We start from the raw sequence: 25,466 nt of genomic DNA on the forward strand, positions 1-25,466 counted from the left end.
ACGAGGTTTTATGGTGAACCTCTTTCTGGTAAGTCTTAATTTTGCATTGACCAAAAGATTCTTGTTGTTATACATGTTCATAATGAGTTTGTATACTAAATTCATCTTGTTAATTTGTGCTCTCTTAGTTTACATTTCTGTCAAACGAGTTTCTACCCATACTCCTAGGGATTTAAATCTTTCTATCTTCTGAATTTTCTGTCCTTGTAATGTCATCAATTGAGAAACTGTCTTTTGCTTATTATATGCCGTATCCTCCAGATAGAAATCTGTAAACATGCTACAGCGCTTGTCTTGCATGTTGGGTGATTTGATTAATCACATCTCCTAATGATTTTGACAATATTACAATATTATTTGCAAATTCCAGGCAGTCTGTGTGTATTTTTTTTTTTCTCATCCAAACAGAATTCCACCAACTATCATGTGTACAGAAAAGTGAAAAACCTATAATTTGATCAGTGGAAGTAGTCTTATGCATTTTTCAAGAAATGCACAAAATGATTTTTTTAAAATAATTATTTATATATTACCAGAATAGTTAGATTTTCTTTGTTAGGTGGCGCAGTAAAAGTTCAATAGTTGCTGCCTTTAATTATTTCAATAGATTTTCTATCTGTTTCAAGGGGACATATAATGAATTAGCTGTTAAGAATTGTATAAATAGAAAGATATGCTTTTTAATTGAGTTGGTTACTGTTGAAAGGTACTAAGTCAAATTTTTAAAGTTTTGAGATAAACATAAAAAGTTCTTTTATAACTCTTGAAATTTAAGTTGTCCCTACAGTATTTGTATTTCTAAAGTGCATGCCCACACTGTTATAATGAAAGACAAAATAGCCAGTAGAGGATTTAGATTGATTAGAGTCCTAGGCACAGCAAAAACCACAGGTCCTGGCCTCCATTCCCTCCTCACCTTTTCCGTGCAAAAAACTTATTTTTAATTAAATAATAATATTATGTTGCATTAATGTTTTATCTCCTTTAAAATTTGAGTATGACGTGCAAATAAATCTTTTTTGCCTTGGCATCTGTCCCACTTTAGACCAGGGTCAACCTGTTTGAACATTAGCTTCAATCTCACACAATCTTTGGAGACTTGAGCACCAACTTTTACTGTGGACAAGTCAAGTGCCAAGCTAACAGTTCCTTCAGTTAATGGCAGCACATTAATAATCATAAAGTTCTGAAGTAACAGCTGAAGGTAAATGCACAGGGTTAAATATTTGTCAAATTCATATTTTATTACACTTATGTTCTTAACTTTATGCAAGTTTTGTAGCAAAAAACTGTCTCTAAACACTGTTAACCTTTTTCATATATTGCATGAAGGCAGAGAAGTTTCAGGTGAATTTTCCAAACCCAACAAATCTGAAATTATCATATAAGATTGTGTTACTGCAAATAAAATGTTTATCAAATATTACTTTGTGAAGAGAATGATCACACTATATTTATGTAGTTTACACCTTGTTGGGTATTTTTTATAGCTGTAGTACAGTCATAGACCAGCAATCAGCTGTACCTAGTTTGTGTAGTAGTGTAGCTTATCAATACTGCTGGAGTCGGCACCTTGAAGATTCCTGTGGGTGCCATGAGTGGTGTTTTGAACATTACCACCAATGAAGAATCTCCATCCTGCTGACCAATGAAGGCCACCAGCACAATGTTACAAGTGGTGGGCACCCGGGCACCAGTCTTCTAGTACAAGATAAACTTCTGTGTCGTTAATTGGTGCTGAAAATTACACCAAGCTGCTGATAGTTAGCCCTACCAGCAAACATTCAGTGTAAATAGATGCTTGCCCATGTCAGGCTTCTGCATGTAGCTAGCCATGGCTGCCGCAAGTTGTCAACAGTGTAGCAATTCTTCACCCACAAGTTGAGTAAAACATATTTATTTAATGTGCACATGTGTCGACTAATCTTTCGCTTGCATGTTCAAATTCCTACAGCAGCAGATACCATTGGTCACCTTCCATCCATTTATCATTAGCAACGAGGATATAACATTTGTCTCCTCAGAGCGTGGTGGCTGCCCATCTCTCACCGTGAAACTTTGTATACAGATTTTTGTTTAGTCATTTTTTTGCACACTTCTGTGTATATGCGAAAAGTAACTTCCTTTGTTGGGGAGTGCTCATTAATATTTTAAATATTCGCAAATCCTTGGCATGAGCAGCAACCCACCAGTACTGTGTAAACAGAAGCTATCCACAGGACCTGCTGAGGCTGTTAGTACCGATTGACAAGAATTCGTGTAGCATCGTCTGACTTTATGGGGCAGTTACCCACTGCCAAAGTGCCAGTTGTCTGACTCAGTTTGAATTAGCAACAGTTGCAGATAGTTAATAATACTTAAGTCCTTTGAGTGAGTAATGGTCAGAAGCAGCAAAGCAATAGTACTTACAAGAGGACTAGTTGTCACCTATTACGTCCAAATTTGTGCTATGTGCAGAGCTTGTCAGAAAGGTAAGTGACAGAAGTGTGAGTTCCAGATGGCCAATCATTTAGAAGATAAGTAGCAATTTTGGGTGAGGCATGAGCTATTTATGTTAGCATAATATTCAGGTAGCGCTTAGCACAGGAGAATGAGTGCAGAGTGGTAATCAGAGTATCGTTGAGTCGAATCCCTATGAATAAACTTTTTTTAAATTGTCTTTTTTACATTACTTATACTGCAAATAAACCAAAGTACTGGTCAACATAATGTGTTTATTAATATTTTTATAAAAGGCATGCAAAGGAAAGGCAAAGGAAAATTTGGGATTGCATATAAATTTCAAGGAAGGCATCATAAGGCATACAGAAGAACTTTGCATGTAAAATTAGATACCTGTATTATTTTACAGTTGATGATACACACATCCTTGGGTGATACTTATCATAAAAATAGGGGAGTTGGTAATTTTCTTAGTATCTTACACACGTCATAAAACTGCAATTTTACAGTTACATGATCGTTTTAAAGTTTCTGAAGAAAAACATGTTTGGTTTACATTCATAAATAGTTCTCTTTCATCAACAGTTTAGCAGCAAACAACATGTAACACATTGTTTCACCAAACATCGGTGAGGATAACTGGTGATGCACAGTGGAATGTACGAGGGCGGTTCAAAAAGTAAGATAACTTTTCAAATTGCGGGGGCAATGTACATTTGATACTCAATCCTTTTTTTTCTTTTTTGTTATGTTGGTACACATGTCCCGAACATATGTTCAAAGTTTCAAGTGTACAGCATACTTCATTGGTTTTTTACAGGTAAAAAGATTAGACATGTTTTAGTGCATTCGGTGATTTTTGATTATTACAAAAAATGGAGCACAGAATTTGCATAACATTTTTTGTGAAAAATGGAATAAAGCGCTTTTAAACATTTGAAATATTGACAGTGGCATACGGTGAGCCTGCTCTAAGTAAAAAAAATGTTTACAAGTGATACAAGCTCTTCCAAAATGACTGAGAAGATACCAATGACAAACCTCATTCTGGACGGCCCAGCACAACAACAACAGATGATAACGTCAAAGCTGTGAAGAAAATTGTTTTGGAAAATCATTGAATTAGCATAAGAGAAGTTACTGAGGATGTTGATATATCGACCGGCTCATGTCATGCAATTTTTTGGGATGTTTTGGGCACAAGGTGTGTCAGCGAAGATTGTTCCAAAACTTCTCAATTTTGATCAGAAGAAATGTCGCATGAGCATTGCTCAGGACCTCTTGAATGATGTCAATGATGATCCTGGTTTGCTCAAAAGGGTCATAATTGGTGATGAAACATGGGTTAACAATTATGATGTCGAAATCAAAGCCCAGTTGTCCCAATGGAAGCATCCCGGAGAGCCAAGACTGCAAAAAGCATGCAAAGTTCAATCAAATGACAAAGTTTTTCTCACTGTTTTTTTTTTTTTTTTGTTTTTCAATTACTGTGGCAGAATGAATCATGAAATTTTGCCTCAAAGGCATACAGTCAGTCAGGAGTATTATCTTGATGTTATGTGCCATTTGTGCGAAACAAAATGTAAAAAATGTCAGGAACTGTGGAAAAACAATTCTGCATCACGACAATGCATGTGCTCATTCATCATTGGTTGTGAGAGATTTTTTGGCCAAAAACAACATGACAATCCTACCCCATCCACCATATTCACTGGATTTGGCCCCCTGCAGCTTTTTCCTGCTCCCAGAACTGAAGAGACCTATGACAGGACAAAGATGTTCAATGATTGAGGAAATAAAAGTTGCATCACTGGAAGTACTCAAGGCTGTACCATATTAACAATCACACAAAATTCAAGCTTTCGCAATCAACAGTTGCTTCATCAGGAAAGAGGGAAGGACAGGGAAAGCTTGAATTTTGTGTATATTTTCAGTAGTTGCAGGGGGAACAGCCTGGATGATTGACTGATCTGGCCTTGTAACACGAACCAAAACGGCCTTGCTGTGCTGGTACTGTGAATGGCTGAAAGCAAGGGGAAACTACAGCTGTAATATTTCCCGAGGGCCTGTAGCTTTACTGCATCATTAAATGATGATGGCATTCTCTTGGAGGGTAAAATATTCCAGAGGTAAAATAGTCCCCCATTCGGATCTCTGGGTGGGGCTTATTCAGGGGGACGTTGTTATCAGGAGAAAGAAAACTGGCATTCTATGGGTCAGAGCGTGGAATGTCAGATCCCTTAATTGGGCAGGTAGGTTAGAAAATTTAAAAAGGGAAATGGATAGGTTAAAGTTAGATATAGTGGGAATTAGTGAAGTTTGGTGGCAGGAGGAACAAGACTTCTGGTCAGGTGAATACAGGGCTATAAATACAAAATCAAATAAGGGTACTGCCGGAGTAGTTTTAATAATGAACAAAAAAATAGGAATGCAGGTAAGCTACTACAAACAGCATAATGAACACATTATTGTGACCAAGATAGTACGAGTTTATATGCCAACAAGCTCCGCAGATGACAAAGACATTGATGAAACATATGATGAGATAAAACAAATTATTCAGATAGTGAAGGGAGACGAAAATTTAATAGGCATGGGTGATTGGAATTCGATAGTAGGAAAATGAAGAGAAGGAAACATAGGAGGTGAATATGGAATGGGGGTAAGGAATGAAAGAGGAAGCCATCTGGTAGAATTTTGCACATAGCATAACTTAATCATGGCTAACACTTGGTTCAAGAATCATGAAAGAAGGTTGTATACTTGGAAGAAGCCTGGAGATACTGGAAGGTTTCAGGTAGATTATGTAATGGTAAGATAGAGATTTAGGAACCAGGTTTTAAATTGTAAGACATTTCCAGGGGCAGATGTGAACTCTGACCACAATCTGTTGGTTATGAACTGTAGATTAAAACTGAAGAAACTGCAAAATAGGTGGGAATTTAAGAAGATGGGACCTTGATAAACTGAAAGAACAAGAGTTTGTACAGAGTTTCAGGGAGAGGATAAGGGAACAATTGACAGGAATGGGGGAAAGAAATATAGTAGAAGACGAATGTGTAGCTTTGAGAGATGAAGTAGTAAAGGCAGCAGAGGATCAAGTAGGTAAAAAGACGAGGGCTAGTCGAAATCCTTGGGTAACAGAAGAAATATTGAATTTAATTGATGAAAGGAGAAAATATAAAAATGCAGTAAATGAAGCAGGCCAAAAGGAACCGGTCAGTATCTCCAGGTTTCTTCCATGTATCCAACCTTCTTTTATGATTCTTGAACCAAGTGTTAGCTATGTTTAAGTTGTGCCCTGTGCAAAATTCTACCAGACGGCTTCCTCTTTAATTTCATAGCCCCAATCCATATTCACCTACTACGTTTCCTTCTCTCCCTTTTCCTACTACCGAATTCCAGTCACCCATGACTATTAAATTTTCGTCTCCCTTCACTATGTGAATAATTTCTTTTATCTCATCATACATTTCTTCAATTTTTTCATCATCTGCAGAGCCTACCGAGCGAGGTGGCGCAGTGGTTAGCACACTGGACTCGCATTCGGGAGGACGACGGTTCAATCCCGTCTCCAGCCATCCTGATTTAGGTTTTCCGTGATTTCCCTAAATCGTTTCAGGCAAATGCTGGGATGGTTCCTTTGAAAGGGCACGGCCGATTTCCTTCCCAATCCTTCCCTAACCCGAGCTTGCGCTCCGTCTCTAATGACCTCGTTGTCGACGTGACGTTAAACACCACTAACCTAACCTAATCTGCAGAGCTAGTAGGCATATAAACTTGTACTACTGTAGTAGGCATGGGCTTCGTGTCTGTCTTGGCCACAATAATGCATTCACTATGCTGTTTGTAGTAGCTTACCCGCACTCCTATTTTTTTATTCATTATTAAACCTACTCCTGCATTACCTCTATTTGATTTTGTATTTATAACCCTGTATTCGCCTGACCAAAAGTCTTGTTCTTTCTGCCAGCGAACTTCCCCAATTCCTCCTATATCTAACTTTAACCTATCCATTTCCCTTTTTAAATTTTCTAACCTACCTGCTCGATTAAGGGATCTGACATTCCACGCTCCGATCCATAGAACGCCAGTTTTCTTTCTCCTGATAACGACGTCCTCCTGAGTAGTCCCCGCCCGGAGATCTGAATGGGGGACTATTTTACCTCTGGAATATTTTACCCAAGAGGACGCCATCATCATTTAACCATATAGTAAAGCTGCATCCCTCGGGAAAAATTACGGCTGTTGTTTCCCCTTGCTTTCAGCTGTTCGCAGTACCAGCACAGCAAGGCCATTTTGGTTAGAGTTACAAGGCCAGATCAGTCAATCATCCAGACTGTTGCCCCTGCAACTACTGAAAAGGCTGCTGCCCCTCTTCAGGAACCACACATTTGTCTGGCCTCTCAACATACTCCTACGTTGTGGTTGCACCTACGGTACGGCTATCTGTATCGCTGAGGCACGCAAGCATCCCCACCAATGGCAAGGTCCATGGTTCTTGGGGATAAAAGGAGAAAATACAAAAATGCAGTAAATGGAGCAGGCAAAAAGGAATACAAATGTCTCAAAAATGAGATCTACAGGAAGTGCAAAATGGGTAAGCAGGGATGACTAGAGGACAAATGTAAGGATGTAGAGGCATATATCACTAGGGGTAAGATAGATACTGCCCACAGGAAAATGAAAAGAGACCTTTGGAGAAAAGAGAACCACTTGTATGAATATCAAGAGCTCAGATGGAAACCCAGTTCCAAGCAAAGAAGGGAAAGCAGGAAGGTGGAAGGAGTATGTAGAGGGTCTAAAGGGTGAGGTTCTTGAGGACAATATTATAGAAATGGAAGAGGATGTAGATGAAATGGGAGATATGATACTGTGCGAAGAGTTTGACAGAGCACTGAAAGACCTGATTCGAAACAAGGCCCCGGGAGTTGACAATATTCCATTTGAACTACTGACAGCCTTGGGAGAGCCAGTCCTGACAAAACTCTACTATCTGGTGAGCAAAATGTATGAGACAGGCAAAATACCCTCAGACTTCAAGAAGAATATATTAATTCCAATCCCAAAGAAAGCAGGTGTTGATAGATGTGAAAATTACCAAACAGTCAGTTTAATAAGCCACAACTGCAAAATACTAACACAAATTCTTTACAGACAAGTGGAAAAATTGGTAGAAGCTGACGTCGGGAATGATCAGTTTGGATTCCGTAGAAATGTTGGAACACGTGAGGCAATACTGACCCTGTGACTTATCTTGGAAAATAGATTAAGGTAAGGCAAACCTATGTTTCTAGCATTTGTAGACTTAGAGAAAGCTTTTGACAATGTTGACTGGAATACTCTCTTTCAAATTCTGACGGTGGCAGGCATAAAATACAGGGAGCAAAAGGCTGTTTACAAATGTACAGAAACCAGATGGCAGTTATAAGAGTCGAGTGGCATGAAAGGGAGGCAGTGGTTGGTAAGGGAGTGAGACAGGGTTGTAGCCTATCCCTGATGTTATTCAATAAGTATATTGAGCAAGCAGTAAAGAAAACAAAAGAAAAATTTGGAGTAGGAATTAAATTCATGGAGAAGAAATAAAAAACTTTGAAGTTCACTGATGACATTTTAATTCCGCCAGGGATGTGGAAGGGCAGTTGAATGGAATGGACATGGTCTTGAAAGGAGGATATACGATGAACATCAACAAAAGCAAAACGAGGATAATGGAATGTAGTCAAATTGAATCGGGTGATGCTGAGGGAATTAGATTAGGAAATGAGATGTTTAATGTAGTAAATTAGTTTTGCTATTTGGGGAGCAAAATAACTGATGATGGTCGAAGTGGAGAGGATGTAAAATGTAAACTGGCAATGGCAAGGAAAGCATTTCTGAAGAACAGAAATTTGTTAATATCGAGTATAGATTTAAGTGTCCGGAAGTCATTTCTGAAAGTATTTGTATGGAGTGTGGCCATGTATGGAAGTGAAACGTGGATGATAAATAGTTTAGACAAGAAGAGAATAGAAGTTTTCGAAATGTAGTGCTGCTGAAGAATGCTGAAGGTTAGTTTGGTAGGTCACATAACTAATGAGGAGGTATTGAATGGAATTGGGGAGAAGAGAAATTTGTGGCACAACTTGACTGGAAGAAGGGTTGGTTGGTAGGACATGTTCTGAGGCATCAAGGGATCACCAATTTAGTATTGGAGGGCAGTGTGGAGGGTAAAAATCATAGAGGGAGATCAGGAGATGAATATACTAAACAGATTCAGAAGGATGCAGGCTGCTGTAGGTACTGGGAGATTAAGAAGCTTGCAGAGGACAGAGTAGCACGGAGAGCAGCATCAAACCAGTCTCTGGACTAAAGACCACAACAACAACAACATTTCAGCACTGGTGAGGTTTCAAGTTACAGCAAAATATTTACACTTTTCTAGAGATCAGTTACGAAGTGGTGAAAGAATATCCATGTAAAAACAAAGAAAACTCAATTAATTGTATTTTGATTTTACTTATCTTTCAACACTCTCATATCTTTTCTGTGAAAATTTCAGTAGTATTTTAGTATAATAACAGTTAAATCAGAAATTTGAACAAAATGTATAAAATTTTATTGAAATAACAACCTTAAAGAAATGTATACACACATTTTTCTTACTTTCTGCTTTGCAAACTTAGAAGTAAACGTAATCTGTTTTTTATGTTACTTACACTTCTACTGGTAAAATACATAAAGGGAATTAGTTCCCTTCAACATTAAATGAGCAGAACCTCTAAGCAAAGATAAAATTAACTATAATTTTCTATGTGATAGGGTATGCAGCTGAGATGAATTTTTTTAAAGATTTCATGATGCCTTCAGCTGCCATTCTCTTTATATCATCTACTATTGTACAATTATGGTCTTGGGCCATTTTCAAGTGAAACGTCTCGGATTTATTTTATGAGGATACCATGGAGTCAAAGTAGCAACGACATACAAGGCATAATTTATTACTAAAAAATCATCCATAAAATACTTGAAAATGCCCTAAGTCTGAAATTGTACAATCATACATGAAATAAAGAGAATGGCACCTGAAGGAAGGCATCATGAAATCCTTCATAAAATTAACTCTTTTGGCTTATTACATTTGTTCCAAAACGAACAAATTTATGTGAAAGAATGAGAAGAAAATATACATGGAGTATGTGCCAATTTCTTCAAAGAAAACATGAACTGGTTCCTTATTTTTTATGAAGTATATTTTAATTATGACATTAAAATTAATCATATTACAGATAGCTTGCACTAAATTCACAAATACTAAACAGCCAAATTATAGCAGTCAAACAATGAGTGACCATTCTTCAGAATGATACTGACACAGATGGTAACATCACCTTTGTGCTTTTAGAAGTGCCCTGTTGATTTCGTCACTCATACTTGATTTTCTGTTATGCTCAGAGCAACATGCATCCACATCAGTGATGTCAGTTCCTTTCAAAATTTTTACATCATCCTTTTTTGTGTTAGCAAATTATTGCACAGTGTTCTTTTGGAGAATAGATTCTGTAACACTGCTTCATTTTTTTTCTTGGAAACACCAAAATTGTTATCACAAGACAGGCAGAAGTGAATAATTTCCTCAAATCACTTATCTTCAACCAAAACCAATCAGTTAAGAATAAGCCAATGGTTCCTATTTTAGCTCAGACATACATCAATGTGCAAATGTAATTTCTTCATCCCGGGTTTAATCTTGTTGGTGAGATAGGCCTGATTGTTATATGACCCACTTTAAACCTGCAACTTTTGTGCTGAGGTTATGTGTTGTATAAAAATGTGTAAGCATTGATGCCTTAGGTAGAATATTACCTGAACAGTTATATGAGGGCGAGGTAAATTCTGGATGTAGTCAAATGCAACACTGAGTGTATCATCTGATCAGTGGGTTTCTGTGCACAATTTCAGTAAAGCACAAAATTTTTGACTTTATTGCTTGTGAATACTTGGTTTGTTTGTTAGTACTAGCTTGTTGTTTTGTGATGATTGTAAAGACTATTTCGACTTGAAGCTCTTAGCAGATATGCATATATCAATATGTAGTCTACCAAATTTATAGCCAAAGTTCTTACTGAAATAATCAACATAAAAAATGTATTTTACTTTAAGATTAGAATATTCCTCACAAAGTAAATTGTGCATTATCTTAAGCTTCCGTCCTGCATACAAGTAATTTACTTTGTTAGCTCCATAATGAGATGTTTTGACAGAAAATTTGGGTAGGTGGTCACTAATTTTTGTGTAGATTTCAAGTGAGACAACAGGTACCTTCTTATTGCATCCCTTCTTGTTCAATGGACTTTCACCTTTTGAAAACAGCTAACAAGCCTGAATAAAGTTTCTGCTGCATCCCATGTAAATTAATGAATGTATTCCTACATCCCTGCAGACACTCCATATCTCATATCTCTCTCTCTCTCTCTCTCTCTCTCTCTCTCTGTGTGTGTGTGTGTGTGTGTGTGTGTGTGTGTGTGTGTGTGTGTGTGTCAGTCATCCAGCCATCACTTTGGTTGGTTCTCCATCTTTAGAAACAGCTGTACTTTGTTGATATTTCATAGAGTGCCATTAAATTAGTCTATGCTTGTGAGTGCCATTAAATTAGTCTATGTGTGTGGATATGCTTTTCATTTCTATTACATAATCATAAAAAAGTATTAAGTATCTGCATTCCCTCTTGTTCCTGAATATCAAAACAGTTGTTTGTGAATCCAAAAGAAACACACAGATAACTTTAGTAAAATTGCTCTCAGACATTCACTGATTAATAACAACTTCATTCATAGCTGTTGTTCAAAACTCTTCTGTTCAACAGGTAATATTTAATTAAAAAACAGTAATGGATCCACATACCAGTATGGAGGTCTAATGATTTTATGTGGGACTGATTTTCGTGTATATCTTGTATACGTGTTACCTTTTACCCTTGACTGCTTAGCTTCTTCCTCTCGGGTTTTGTTTCTGCATTTATTTATTTCCTTTTATAACTTTACTTGGGATTATAAACACAGTAATACAAGGTGAGTCAGAAAATATGCAACCCTAAATTCAAAAAATTCAAATCCTTATTAGTATATTTATAATGTATACACTCACAATGTATATTTTCTCATAACAGATGCAGCAATGTCCTTCATGTGCTGCAACACATATCTCAACATGTGTGTTCATTTTAGTTGCTATCTTTTTGAATGGTTGCTATGCTTATGCTGGATATTTTATCTTTAACATTATGCTTCAGTTGTTGTTTGTATGAGGGTTGCTGTTATTGACATTATCCTTCAGATGTCCCTAAAGAAAAAAGTTGTGTGTGTGTGTGTGTGTGTGTGTGTGTGTGTGTGTGTGTGTGTGTGTGTGAGGTGGGGGGGGGGGGGTAGACCTAGATGTATTTTGCATCCAATTGCACACCAAACTCCAACATTCTGTTGATTGTAATGAGGTCTCATGAAAAATGTGAAGGTTTTCTGAGCCCCAATATCTGTCATTGTGGTTGTTTTCATACCACTTAGATGAAAACATGTTTCATCATGGTAGTAACATAATTCAACACCCAAACATTATTGTGAATAAAATGCAAAAACCATTGACAGTAATGTACTCAGTTTTCTCTACTAGTTTCTCAAAGCCAGTGCACAGCATGAATGCAATACAAGTGGAGCTTCAGTTTCCATGTGGCTCTGTGAGCACTTCCATAGGACAGTTCAGTTTGCTGACACAGTTTTTGCATCTGTTTTTGCGGTGAACATATCAAGGATGTGTGGATATTTTCCAGTGAGGCATCACTTCATACATTCGTTCACACTACCAGTTTTTCTGAAATGAGTGATTATGCATGAAATCAGTTATTTAGGCACTCATGTTTCAGGAAAAGTGACCCTAAAGTCTTCCTGACATTTTAAGAAAGACTGCAATTTGAAATAACTCTGAAGAATGAATATATGTTCAGCGTGGGAAAAACTCATGTTTGTGCACATACAGCTAACACAACAGTGGCGTCAGAAAGCTGAGAAATTGATTGGGTATGGATATATATATATTCAGGATTATGTAACTTCTGGTTCATCCTGCATATTCAGTACAACAGCTGCTTAATGTATATCCTCAATGACACTCACTCTACAACAACAAGCAATGAACGAAATGCACCAATTTTGACGTCCAAAGCACATTGCTTGACCAAAAAAAGCACTAATAGACATTTTGTCTTGAACACACTAACTCCAGGCAAATGCCAGGATGGTTCCTTCGAAAGGACACGGCCGTCTTCCAACCTTCCCTAATCCAATGAGACCGATGACCTCTCTGTTTGGTCTCTTCCCCTAAACAACCCAACCCAACCCACACTAACTCCAGAATTTTGTTCCTTTCATCATTGAGTGACCATACTGATGGTTGATTGGAAATCCAACACTATTGCAGTCAGATGCTCACATGAATTCCTTAAAGATTATACCATTCTTTACTGCAACATTATCAATAGCCCACAATTACTTCTTGGCCAGAGGCTGCATCAAAATGTGCTAGGAGTCAATACTGATGAGGCGGCTCCTCCTAGTGGACTCTAGTACAAGTCTCACGAGAATTTTGACATTTACCAAATTTCATTGATCAAAACGTATTTTTGTGCTGTTTGATAATGACTGTCAGTCAAACCAGCGTAACCATTAAATAATTTGCATGAGAATTTGACTGAAATAAACTTGATTATTGGAAGAAATGTGCTTGCTGATGCTGTCTGCTAATAACATGGCAAATATGAACAATGATTCTACCATTTTTCTATTCTTCTGTTAATAATTTGTGTCAATATTTTGCAACCGTGAACAGTTTAGTAATGGTCCAGTTGTATTTACACTTATCACCACCTACCTCCTTTGAGATTGGAATTATAACATACTTCTTGAAGTCTGGAGGTATTTTCCCTGTCTTGTATATCTTGCACACGAAGTGGAATACATCTGTTACAGCTGGCTCTGCCAAGGCTCTCAATAATTCTGACAAAATGTTGTCTACTCTCTGGTCCTTGTTTCCACATTGGTCATTCAGTGAGGTGTCAAATTCTTCTCACAGCATCATATTTCACATCCCATCTACATTTACTTCATCTTTCCTATCTATAATATTGCCTCAAGTTCATTTCTTCTTGTTTTGGTTGTGTTTGTGTTCATCATGCCTATGTGTTTTGAGCCACATGGTATAATCCTTGGGGTTCCATAGATATAGTGGAGGTCCCACAATTGAAGTAAATATTAAAGATGAGAAATGGCAAACAGAAAGTGACTTCTGCAATGTTGTCATAACTAAGTTCATTGTGCTGAAGCCTCTTTCATAGTTTGAAGTGTATTGCACTGATCAACTTCATTTACAGCAAGAAATCACCTATATTTCAAGTAACAGGAAAACTATAATGTCAGAACAATGTTACAGCCAGGAACCTCCACCTGGAAGACGGTATAAAATATAAATAAGTATGAAACACCAACACCTCTAATTTATGGAATTTGTTCAATTGGTAGGAATATCAGAAATTATTGTATTCTGTTGTAATAATATGTAATGAAATCATTAATACAATGTTATTCATTTTTGTCTGTTAACCAAAAAATATGTGAAATAAAATGTGAACTGTGTGGCATTTGCTGTGTTATTCAGTGGTTTGGCATTTAACTAATTTGTAAATGGAAATGATAATCTTATTTTATTACATTGAGTAATTACTAAATAATTTTTCTCCTGGCTAAAGATTTGATCAAGTTGCTAAAGAACTCCAAGTTAACGTCATGTTAAAGTGTTGTCTGTAAGTTGTGTGTCACTAAATCACAGTTCATACAACAGATTCCTTACAACTATTGATTAAGATGGAAGCAGTTATCTTCAGCAAAATGATCATTAAAACCACCGAATATCAGCCGCGCACAACACTGACATATGTTACCTGAAACAATATTCTTCGCAACTCGTGCGTAATTAATTTCGGCTCCATACATCAGCTAGAAAAGTTTCTTATAAGGATCGTGCTATGAGCACTGTTTTTAAAGAACCATTCTGATTCGAATCATTTTCATTAAAATGAGTTCGGGACCACCGGTGCACATTTATTTTCACACATTTGTATTACCTTCGGCATTTATTCTACAGAGTTGCGTAATTTAAATTTGAATTTGCCGCTGAGATAATTGTTAAGATGGCGGCAGACAATTGATAGAGGCTTTCTATTGTTAGAGCAAATAAGTAAATATTTAAAATGCTTATCAAACGCTATAAAATCTACTTTCGTATTGTGCACTATTTAGACTTCATCAAGCAAACATTTGATTTGTTTCTAAGGAAAACACAGACAAAAATGCGATACAAATTGCTATCATCAATGGCTGCGCTCCTTGCAACGGAAAGAAATAATTAACACAGATAATGCTTACTGAGAGAGGAATTAAAGTTACAAATAATTATTCACTCATATTTATAATAATAATGAACTCTATTTTCAAGTAATAATTAACAAATAATTACAGTTTCTTAACAGACCTCAGTTCGATATGTGTCTGCAACCTACAAAAGCCAACCAACAAAAGGTAAAAACAAAGGAAGACAATCGCAGATGATAAAAGGAATTTACAATTATCATTGTCTTTGTATGATACACATCGATATGTCCAATTACATCATAAAATATTATATAAATAATTAATATTGATCATCGTTTTATTATTTTTTTCATATGTCGAATAGATAATGTTCATAACTTTTACAGGCATAATTTTCTCTCATCGCACTGTAGCTAAAATTTATCTCGTGGATGTTACAACTGCTAATGCCAAACAAATGTACATAATGTAATTCTTTAATTTTCAAAGTAATTAAAATTAAAATAATTTGCAAAATAATACAGCCTAAAATATGTTAACAAATCTACTTAACAGATCTACTTTTATTTTAATGCAAAACCAGTAATAACACTGTAATCTGACAATTACAACAATCCTCTTAAGAGGAAAGCATAAGGAAGGACATACAGGAAGTGGAAGACCAATTACCCAATAAACATACACAAGTTGATAATTTTGAAGTTCCCTGTAAAAATGGGCATCAGGTGATTGACATGTGTATTAAATTGGTAGAGAATAAAGTGAGTAACGTAGAGAATGAATTAATTAACGAAATAGAAAGGAATGACAAAAGTTTTAAAATAATGCATAAGATGATTATAAATAAGAGGGAAATGTCTGTACAAAAATTAATTGAAAGTAGAGAGTCTTTGATAGGGAATTGGTAGATATAGTCAAAAGAACAGAAGGGGGAATTATACAAAATTTACAGCAAAGTCACAGATGTAAGTAGTAATATTGATGCACATCAAAATAATATATCAGGTGGTAATAATACTTTATCTCAATTGCAAGATAATTTAGTCACTGTTTTGGTAGTAGTTGTGACAGGTATTGGATAATGTAAGTATGAAGAATTTCCCTGGAGAAAACAAGTTGCACCCTGTTGACTTCATTTATCAATGCAAAGATAATTTTGTACCTGGAATGCTTGAAGTCTTAAACATTAAAGTTTTTGGCAGGCCTTGGGCCAACCAAAATATTAGCACAGAATTGACTTCCAGTGACTTTGAACAATTTTTATAAATAAATTTTGCTCAGAGAGTAAGTAAGCAAGAATAAATAACTTTGCTCAGAGAGTAAGCAAGAATAAAAAGTGAATTTCTAAGTTGACATAATTTCAAGGAAGGTAGTGATCGAATGAAGGGCTTTTGTGAGAAGGAGTTAAAAAGTTAGTACATTTAGATAAACAACTTGATGAGTTGATTCACACTGATTCCTTAAAGAGAAAATTACTAACTAAAGTTCAATGGGGATTGATGTATGGACCTGAAGATTCCATTAAGCCATTTTTGAAGTCTGTAGATAAGTTATGATGCATAGCGCCTTCTGTCATTTGTTGGGACAATATCGTTATAGACATGAGTCATCGACAGATGTCACCAGCTGACATGGACCTGAGTTACAGAGCTGCACGTAGTTGTACTAGTAGGCAGCAGAGGTCAGCAGTTGATGGACAGTGCTAGCAGTCGTAGTCAAAAAAAATGTTGTAAAGTTATGTTTGATAAATATTGAATGTATCTGCATGATTATAATTGTTTTATATGTGTAGTAATTAGCAGTGTGAGTGTTGTATGAGTGAAGAAGAACAGAAGTAAATGAAAATTGTTTTGTTTATTCACAAAGTACCAGTTAAACTATACAGGGGATTTACTATAATTAAATGTGCAGTCAGTTTATGGTACTAATAAATAGTGAGTAGAACACAAATTAATCATTAATTTCAGAAGGAGTAATTTTATATTTGATACTTTTCTAAATTTATTTATTTAGCAATTGCCATAGAAAGAAATGTTTTACTATGATTGGTCATTGAAGTAAAGTGCGGGATAATACTGCAACCAGATTTGCTGTTTGTGATATCAGCCAATCAGAAAAATGCAGGCTCACGCCAATCTATGCTGGGAACAAAGCCTTTGGAGTGATCTAGTGGGGCCGGGGCTGAGGGTTCGAACTAGTAACATCTCATTGAAAGCAGCTCCGACGAAAGTACTGTAAAATCGCGGAAAAATGCTAATTACGAGCTCGCGAAGTAGTACAAAAGTGTATTTAAGTGAATGGTATAGTGGAAGTTGTGTGGAATTTCGGACGGAATATCAAAATTATTGCTTTTGACAGTTAGTTAAAACCGCGTGGCATGTTGTGCGATCTAAGACTGGAACAGGTATTACGTGTAGAGCAAAGTGCACAACGTTTGAGCGAGCATTTTCATAACTAAATGATCCAGTGAACTCTATTAACTTCGGTAACGGGTGTAAATAATGTAAACTGGCTATGTGTGTGATTGTGGTGTGTGTGTGAACTTTACATTGTGTTGCCACTTAGTATGGACTTGGTGGTATTAACTGTGATCTTTATTGTCAAAATACACCTGAAAATTTGCATTGCCAAGTTAAAACTTTTATTTCAGTAGCATGCCACATCCCGTTTACCGGACAATTCTATGTATGTTGCGACCTGCAATAGACAGTAGTGGTCTAGTATTTTCTACTACAGCTTTTAGCTAGACAAATGAACATTGTTGGACACTGGCAGGGCGGTAAAAAGTAACGTGCCATGCGGCAGTTAGAGTATGAGAGAGAAATGAAAGACAGAGAGATCGAAAAGGAGAATACGGTCACCACCAGAATGGGAGGTGGTTTCAAAAGTATCATGAAGAAGCGTATAGGAGGAGAGAGCCAGGAAATTACAGGAATGGTAATTGGAACTACAATAATAGGAGGGAAAACTATTGGAGTGATAGAAATACAAATGAAAGTAGGCAACATGAGGCCATGAGAAGGAAATAATTGACAATTTGACGATAAAAGGATGGAAAATAGAGAAAATAATCAGGTAAACCCAGTTGGGGTCAGTTTGGGTGAGCAGAATGCATTGAAATCAAGCTAATGGTTATAGGAAAAGTATGGTAAGAAATGATTCACAAATGAGATTCCATTGTGGAAATAGTAGAACAGGTCAGGTTAACACAACTACCTTTGACAGGGAATTCTAGGAAAATGAACTAAGTGAAATGAAAGACGAGCACGTCAGGAATCAGAGTAGGGAAACAGAATTGGGTGAAGATGTACAGACAAACATTTTTGATGAAGCAATTGTCTGGATAAAAGAAAAAGTACAATAATTATAATTAATATGGGGCTATGAGATTAATAGAAAATGGGGGGGGGGGGGGGTGAACATGTTATTGCTATGATTGACAGTGTGGAAACAGAGCATAATGTGTGTGGGGGTGGGGGGGTGGGGGGGGGGAGTAAACAGGATAGGTAGAGTTGTGAGGAGAATATTAAGATTATTAGTGATATTTGTGCTAAGGATGATGAAGATATAGTGACAGATAGTTGTGTTAGAGATAGTAGTGTTACTACTGAGGATACTGATAATGAATGGGAAGATGTTTGACTTTGTGAGGAATTAAATGATATGGTTTATTTAGAAGTGAAGTGGAGGAAATGATACTAGGAACACTGTTGTATGTGATAATGATGAGCAGGACAGTGTTAGGGAAGTACATGATAAACGGCTTCTAGTATGATAAAAAAAATTATTATTACTATTAAATATATTTCAATTCTTTCAATTTAGATCGGTATTTCATACCAGAATGTCGTGTTCCCAGTTTGGCACAGCTTTGCCACAGGACACACGAAAGCGGTCGAAGACGTCCGTCTTCTGGTCGGCTCCTGATCGTTGTCAGAAGGAGGCTAGTTTTTGAATACGCAAAGACTTCTATTACTTGGAAAAGAACAACCCGGATTTCTTTACGTAATCAGTATGATTTTTAAATTACCTAAGGGACCTTTAACAATGAACAGTAAGAAAAAATGCATTTGCAAATGAAATCATTCATAAATGGGGCAGCTATGAGTTGTATAGATGACAAGGAGCGGCCTTCTGTCTACGACCAGGATGCCGCAGTATTCTCTGCTGTAGTAAAGGCTGTTTGACATTTACAAAAATAATATGGCATGGAGGATAAAAAAAATATAAAGGAAAAAGAACAGAATAAGAAGTCTGGTAAACACTAAATATATTCAAACAATTCTCACTACCAAATTAGGGCTTATTTATAAACAATACAACTTACATAATTACTTTTCTAACAGTATGGTGCGATCAGATTTCAGCCTGTCCTGTGCTGTTTCCCATGTTCGCGTTTTTTGTCACAAATTACAGTCACTTTTCTCCTTCGTTGAAGACAATTCTTGCACTGTCCAACACCCCCGATAACAATAGCTTGCCGAGTTACAATTTCGAACATAAATTACTTGAATGTTATTAATTAATAATGTTGTCTGCACGCTGGCAAGACCGCTCACTCTTTTAGCTTAAAGTCGACCTCCTTTACGCTTTCACACCACAAGCAGAAGTACATTAAAATCTGAAGATCTACAAAAGTTTTCTACCGTCATCTTTTATTTAGATCGAAGCGGAACGACAGTTCAGCTTCTGTTAAAATGTTTCTTTGACTGTGCAATCGATGTATTAGCGTCCGCGCTAGATGCGCATCTTTACAGTTATGTAAATTATACAAAACAAATATCTTTCAAAGGGTACTCAAAGCTTTCGTAGGACGGAAATACCAATAATATTACAGGCTCATACCTGTAGACATCAGTGAAATAGTGTCCATTTGTGATGTTGTAAAAAGGCAAAATAAACTCATTGGAGAGAATACTGAAGGTAACATGGGAACATTATAATGCTGTAGAAAATAGTAATCAAATACAAGGGTTCTGAAAAGGTTGGTCATGATTTACACTCGGACTGAGGGGTAGGATTGGATTGGATTGTTTGGGGGAAGAGACCAAACTGCGAGGTGATCGGTCTCATCGGATTAGGGAACGATGGAGAAGGAAGTCGGCCGTGCCCTTTCAAAGGAACCATCCCAGCATTTGCCTGGAGCGATTTAGGGAAATCACGGAAAACCTAAATCAGGATGGCCGGACGCGGGATTGAACCGTCGTCCTCCCGAATGCGAGTCCAGTGTGATAACCACTGCGCCACCTCGCTCGGTCTGAGGGGTAGATTCTAAAATAAATAATGAAGTAACGAATAGTAATTTACCTTTGGGGTCTTTACATCCATTATTAAAAGAGGTGTTAATTTAAGAAGGGAGAGGATTGGAAAATTTAAAGAAATAGAAAGTGATTTGTTAGATTAAGATGAGAACAAAGATAAAGTAATATGCAAAGAAGCCCGTATATTTGTGTGCAAACAGATAATTGGAAAAGGAATTGCCTTGTTGGCTCTGGAAATCATATAAGTGCATATAAGTGGAATCTTGGGAAAATTAAGGGCTTGGATAATGGGTAGAGAAAATTTTGTTGAATTTCCAATAACTTGGGTTAGACTCAAAGGTGCTACAGAGAAGTTAACAAGTTGGTGAATAGACAAGTTTTATTATCATTAAAAATAAATAATGTTTTGTTGGTGCAAGGATGTTTGGTGATGAAAGGTCTGAATGAAATTTAACTTTGGGATGGATTGTATTGTAAAAGTTGGTTTCAGTTGGGATGACATGAAATTATTATTAACAGATCCAAAAAGTGGAATTTGTTCTGAAGCTGACACAGTAATGATAAATAACTGCAATAGCGGTAACCAAATCAGGAAGATAGAACAGTTGGACAAAGGGGTTATCATGAGGAAGGAAGATGAGGGGTTTGTGATGATGATATGGTAAATGAATCATAGTGAATCAATAGCAGAAAAGGTAAAGGAAACTGAGAAAACTGAATCCAAAGGAAAAAGAGAAATTAAATAAACATTTATGGAGTATTGTGACATCTTTGATGAAAAACAAGGGAGAGTAATAAATTAGCCCATTCTTTATCAAGCCCTGTGGGGTAACAATTTGCAAAATAAAAATGTTGAAAATGGAAATACAGTTGATAAAGAAGTGGAAAGTTAGTAAAATTCCTCAGGGTGGTGCACTCTCCATAGTGTACCATATGTGTGACAAGTGCAAGGGACACCTGCTGTGTGACATTTTTTTCCACTTTTCATTTTTCTGATGTCACATTGTCTCATACTGATTATTGTATCTAACTTCAACTTAATCCTTTCAAATCCAGTATGCATACCCACCATCTCTTATTTATTTCACATAGATTGCACAGCTGTTTTTGCAAAATAAAATGCAGTATAAGAAATTGTCAACTTTATTTTATTTTACACTAGTTTTTGTAACCACATTTCATGTTTCTGTTAATCACTGTTGATAATCTTTTTCTGTGTGGTACTTCTTAAAACATTCTCCTGGGTGCAGTCCAGGCTTCCTCTCACATGTTTTCCAGTAGCATTGGTCTCCATTCTCCCTTCATTTGCTGTTAACCTTGCAATCCTTTGCTGATTTTTTTCTGTTGTAAAATGCATCTTCCCATTTGATTCCTCCTTGGTTTTTTTTTTTTGCCACTTGTATTGTAAAACTGTAGCAACCATAATACTAATCACCCCTCTCTACTCCTCCCAAAAACTTTGTGTAATCCAAAACAACATTGGGTTCCAAGAACTACACAGGTTCTTTCCTCCTATGAACAGTGGTCAATTGGGTCCAAAGACCACAGAATGTACTCAACATTGCAACTATCTTTGAATGTCACATACTTCTTATTCAGCAAGTTTTATCTTCTTCAAATCACATGGAAAATCTGTAGTAGCCACCAGAAAGATAGCGTGAAGCGCACATTGGCACGGCACGTCACGGACGGTAGTTGCCGCAAGTAGAGTCCCGTCCACCAGAGGGCACGCGAGAATTCGGACGCGACTTCTGCCGGCATGACAACAACAACAACAACAACAACTCCGGCAGCACGGGCTGTGCCCAGTCAGTCAACATCGGGCATGCCTAGGACACAGTCCCGATCTACGCTAAGTGAAGTGCGACGTAAACGTGAACAGTGTTACTACACAACTGGCGACGAGTAGGGTCGTTCTTTCGCGTGTTGCGTCGTTGTTCCAGTTTCGCAGCTTCTCCATGGCATGGAGGATTTGGTGCGAGTTTTGGTTGCGCAGCAGACGGAACTCATGGCCACCATGAAACAAGTGCTTCTGGCATTGCTCTGCACACCGTCTCCTCCGGCGCCGTTCCCTCCTCCCTTTCCCCCGTATGACGAGACGGCGGAGGATTGGGACGCTTATGAACACCGCCTTCGGCAGCATTTCCAGGCGTTTCATGTTGCCAATGCGGAGGTATGTCGTGCTCTCTTCTTGTCTTGGATATCTTGCTCGCTGTATCATGTTTTGCGGCAGCTAGTGCCGTTGCAGGAACCCTCGTCCTTGTCTTTTGACGCATTGTGTTCATTACTGTCTTCATATTATCGCCGCCGCACGCATGTTGTGGCGGCTAGGGTCGAGTTCTATCAATGCAAGAAACAGCCCCATCAGTCTTACTGGGCGTGGGCCGCTACCCTGCACGGTCTTAGTCGCAAGTGTCATTTTGTCACGGAGCAGTCGCGAGAGTCGTACGCCCACGTTATGGTACGCGACGTCATTGTTCGTTCGGCCCTTGATAGGGAGGTCCGGCAATGGGCCCTGCAGTTAGAAAACCCTTCCCTCGAGGAAGTCCTGTCCATTGCTAAATCGTATGAAGTCTCTCACGCCGCAGGTCAACAGCTGGAAGCGTGGTGCGACGTCGCGGAGGTTCAGGGCGGCGTGGCTGCGTCCACTGTGTCAGGGGTGGATGACGTGCGAGCGGTACAATCCGGCCGTTATGGCCGCTCCCGCACGGCGCGTAAACAGAATTCCGGCTGCCGGCCCCTGTTGCCGTCCTGTGCATCATGCTATATGCATCATGATCGGTCAGAGTGCCCCCAGCGTTGGGCCGTTTGTCGCAAATGTAATAGAAAAGGTCACATTGCTAAAGTTTGCTGCTCAGCCTCAAAAGAATCGAAGGAAGCAGGTACAGAGGACATGGATGTTGACATTCAGGAAGTTTCATCGGGCCAAGCTCCCGACGCATCGGCACGCAAACTCTTTATCGAGGTGTCGGTTCGGTCGCGCCGGTTACAACTGCAAGTCGATACGGGCGCGGCAGTTTCGTTGTTGAATGCACAAACTTATTCCGACCTTCGATCGCCCCCGTTGGCTCCAGTTTACCGGCGTCTACGCGGTTATGGAAAACAGTTCATTCCCCTACTGGGTCAATTCACTACCAATGTGACTTACAAATCAGTCACTCGGCCTATTACTTTTATTGTTGTCAGTGATGCGAGCTCAGCTAACCTTTTTGGCCTGGATGCCTTTCTAGCTTTCGGTTTTTCTATCGCTGACACCATACAGTTGGTCTCCGAAGACGTTCCCTATCAATCATTGGAATCTTTGATCTCCGACTTTCCAGATATTTTTGAGGAGGGCCTGGGGCGTGTTTCACATTTTGAAGCTCACTTAACGTTGAAGGCGTCGGCTCGCCCGCGTTTTCTACGCGCGAGGCAGATCCCCTTGGCTCTCCGCCTTCAGGTAAAGGAAGAGCTAGACCGGCTGACAGCCCTAGGGGTCGTTCTTCCCATTTCTTCCAGTGAGTGGGCTTCACCCCTCGTTATTGTATGGAAGCCCTCGGGAAAATTACGTCTTTGTGGCGATTTCAAGGCCACCATTAATTCCCAATTGGTGGCGGACACCTATCCTTTGCCTCGTGCTGATGAATTGTTCTCCTCTGTGGCGGGAGGCCAATATTTTTCGAAAATCGATCTGTCGGAGGCTTATCATCAGATACCACTTGATGAGGGCTCCAAACAGTTGGCGGTCGTCAACACCTCGTTTGGCCTTTACCAATACCAGCGGTTGGCCTTTGGAATATCCAGTGCCCCGGCGATATTCCAGCATTATTTTGAGCATGTCACGTCGACAATTCCTCATTGTATTAATTACCTGGATGACATAATTGTCACAGGCCGCAGCACGAAGGAACACTTGCACAACCTTCGCACCCTCTTTCTCAAATTCAGGTCTGTGGGCTTGCATTGCAATCTGCATAAGTCAACCTTCTTTCAACCATCCATTGAGTATGTGGGCTACACCATCTCTCGGCATGGTATCCAGCCACTAGGCAGTTTGGTCCAAGGTATCATCAACCTTCCTCGGCCCGCTTCGCTGAAAGAGTTACAAGCTTTTTTAGGCAAGATAGCCTATTACCACTGGTTCATTCCTAGGGCTTCCACCATAGCCCACCCCTTGTACTGCCTTCTGCACAAGGGTGTTCCTTTTGATTGGTCGCCTGCATGAGAGTGAGCGTTCACCTCGTTGAAGGGCCTCCTCACGTCAGCCCCTTGTTTGGCTACTTTTGATCCCCATAAGCCGTTGGTCCTGGCTACAGATGCTTCGCAGTATGGGGTGGGGGCGGTCCTGGCCCATCGCAACGCAGATGGTTCTGAGGAACCACTGGCATTTGCGTCTAAAACGCTTAGTCCCGCGCAGGCCCATTACTCCCAGGTGGAAAAAGAGGCTTTGGCCATTGTCTACGCTGTTACCTAGTTTCACCCTTTCTTGTATGGCACGAAGTTTCAGTTAATCACTGACCATAAGCCGTTAATATCGTTATTTGGCCCCGCCTCTCAGATTCCAGATAGGGCGGCCCACAGACTACAGCGCTGGGCCTTGTTCCTCTCTAAGTACCATTATGACATTCATTTTCGCCCTACAGGACAGCATGCCAACGCCGACGCTCTTTCCCGTCTTCCGGTGGGCCCGGATCCTACGTTTGATCGAGAGGAAATTATGTGTTTTCATTTGGATGAGGTGTCCCGCCAAGCGGTTGATGGCTTCCCGATCACTAGTTCTCGAGTCACCAGGGAAATGGCAGCTGACCCGGTTCTCCGGCAAGTAATTCACCTCATTCAGCAGAGGTGGTCATCCCGCCCTCTGGGCCGAGCCTCGGACCCTTTTCGTAATTATTTTCTTCTACGGGACCGCCTCTCGGTCTTGGAAGTCGTTCTCCTTCTGGCTACCGATGATACAGCTCCTCGCGTGGTTGTTCATGCAAGTTTACGACGGGAGGTCCTCACGTTATTACATGCGGGGCACTGGGGTGTTTCCCGTACTAAAACCTTGGCTCGCAGACATGTGTACTGGCCCGGTATTGACAGAGAAATTGAGCACTTGGTGGCCGCCTGTTCCCAGTGTGCGAGCCAACAAGCATCTCCCAGGGCAGCGTTCTCTTCATGGCCGCCGGCAACCCAAGCATGGGAACGTGTTCACATCGATTTTGTGGGCCCGTTTCTCAATGGTTTTTGGCTCATTGTCATTGATGCTTATTCCTGATTCCCATATGTGGTTCGCTGCTCCTCAACCACTTCAGAAGTTGCAATCCAGGCACTGGCAAAAATCTTTTCTGTGGAAGGTCTGCCAATCACCCTGGTCTCGGACAATGGACCGCAGTTTATTTCTCAG

This window comes from Schistocerca serialis, chromosome 1, assembly GCF_023864345.2.
Source record: "Schistocerca serialis cubense isolate TAMUIC-IGC-003099 chromosome 1, iqSchSeri2.2, whole genome shotgun sequence".
Taxonomy (NCBI): Eukaryota; Metazoa; Arthropoda; class Insecta; order Orthoptera; family Acrididae; genus Schistocerca; species Schistocerca serialis.